Below are 2,587 nucleotides of genomic sequence, written 5' to 3'. Positions count from 1 at the left end.
AATTATATTTTTATTTATAATAAAAAAATTAATTATAAAAGTGAAAAAATAAAGTATTGTTGTGATAAGAACGAGCAATGTGGATGTCCATTCTTATGTAAACTCATATTTTCAAAGAGAGAATGAATATTAAATGCATGCTGAAAATTAAGACCCCATACATGTATAAATAGGGAGTATGGTACGAGACTTTTTACACAACAATAATAAATAAATACTCTCTCTTTTCTTTTTTACAGAGCAATATAAAAATGTCCTCTTCCTTTCTCTTACTATAAACAAATGCAATTCTCTCTCTTTTTACTCTTAATATTTCTATCTATCTTTATATATATATATATATATTCATGCAATTCTCTCTCTCTTTACTATTTATACTCTTTTCTATCTTTATATATATATATATATATATACACATTACAACATATAATATTATTGTATATATACAAATCATTATTGAGCTAATTATTTTAATGCTAGAGTCTTATATTAATACATCTTTATTTTATATATTTTTTATTTTACAACACGTTATCAGCACGAGACTGATAAAATTTTTAGGAAAACTCAGGTAACAAATTTTTCATTATGTCGAAACTCTCTCATCTTGAATTCAATGCTCTTGATATATCGGGAAACAATTATTTATCATGGATATTAGACGCTGAAATCCATCTTGATTCAATGGATCTTGGAGATACCATTAAGGCTGAAAATAATGCATCCCAGAAGGATAAAGCTAAAGCCATGATTTTTCTTCGTCGTCATCTTGACGAAGGATTGAAAAATGAATATCTTACATTAAAAGATCCTGCAGATCTTTGGGAAGACCTTGAAGAAAGGTATAATCATCAGAAAACGGTAATACTTCCTCAAGCCCGATATGAATGGACTCATTTGCATTTACAAGATTTTAAATCTATAAATGAATATAATTCTGTAATGTTTCGAATCACCTCACAAATGAAATTGTGTGGGAAAAAAAATAACTAATCATGATATGTTGGAGAAAACTTTCTCAACCTTCCATGCCTCGAATGTGCTCCTGCAGTAGCAGTATCGAGAGAAAGGGTTTAAAAAATATTCTGAGTTAATTTCTTACCTTCTTGTTGCTGAACGCAACAATGAGTTGTTATTGAAAAATCATGAAGCGCGCCCAGCTGGCGCCGCCCCATTTCCTGAAGTAAATGCGGCAAATCATTACCCCAGAAGAGGTAAATGGCAAGCTTTTAATAACAAGAAAAATTATGGAAGGAAAAAGAATTATGTTCAAAAGAGAGGATCTCACCAGAAGTGGGATAGAGAAAGAAATATCACTAAAGAACCAGAAGATTCTTAAAATTAGTGAATTTTGTTGTGCTGCATGTTCTCAAGGGAAGTTAATTCTAAGGCCATCATCAGTAAAAATTGGATTTGAGTCCCCTGAATTCCTAGAAAGGATTCAAGGTGATATATGTGGACCTATTCATCCACCATGTGGATCTTTTAGATATTTTATGGTCCTAATAGACGCATCTTCGAGATGGTTACATGTGTGCTTATTATCTTCTCGCAACCTGGCGTTTGCGAGATTACTGGCTCAAATTATTCGATTAAAAGCACAATTTCCAGAAAATCCAATCAAAGCAATTCGTCTTGATAATGCTGGTGAATTTACTTCCCAAGCTTTTGATGCTTATTGTATGGCTAATGGAATAAGTGTTGAACATCCAGTAGCTTATGTTCACACGCAAAATGGGTTAGCAAAATCACTTATTAAGCGCCTCCAATTAATTGCTAGACCCTTGCTTATGAGAACAAATCTCCAAACCTCGGTTTGGGGGCATGCTATTTTACATGCCGTAGCACTTATTCGTTTGAGGCCAACGAGTTATCATCAATTCTCTCCTATGCAATTAGCTTTTGGCCAGCAGCCAAATGTTTCCCATTTAAGAATATTTGGGTGTGCGATATATGTTCCCATTGCACCACCTAATCGCACCAAAATGGGACCCCAAAGAAAATTGGGAATATATGTTGGATATGATTCTCCCTCTATAGTGAGGTATCTTGAGATACAAACTGGAGATGTATTTAAAGCCCGGTTTGCGGATTATCATTTTGATGAATCAAAATTTCCAACATTAGGGGGAGAGAATAAGCTTCCTGAAAAGGAGCTTAACTGGAATGCATCATCATTGATGCATTTAGATCCTCGATCAGGGCAATGTGAACTGGAAGTTCAAAAGATTATACATTTGCAAAGAATAGCGAATGATTTACCTGATGCATTTTCCGATACAAAGAGGATAACTAAATCTTATATACCAGCGGAAAATGCTCCAATTCGAATTGATGTCCCAGTAGGACAAGTAGCCACTGAAGCAAATTCACGCCAGAAGCGTGGCAGGCCTGTCAGTTCCAAAGACAAAAATCCTCGAAAGAGAAAAGAGGTAAATAATATTCCTGTTGAAAAAGACATAGTAGAGACACCTGCAGTTGTCCAAAATTCTGATATAACGCCAGAAGACGTTCAGGTACCTGAAAATTGTAAAAATGACGAGATCTCGATAAATTATGTCTTTACAGGAGCGAAATGGGACCGAAA

This window comes from Arachis ipaensis, chromosome B06 (genome assembly GCF_000816755.2).
Source record: "Arachis ipaensis cultivar K30076 chromosome B06, Araip1.1, whole genome shotgun sequence".
Classification (NCBI taxonomy): domain Eukaryota; kingdom Viridiplantae; phylum Streptophyta; class Magnoliopsida; order Fabales; family Fabaceae; genus Arachis; species Arachis ipaensis.
Note: the sequence above shows the minus strand (reverse complement) of the source record.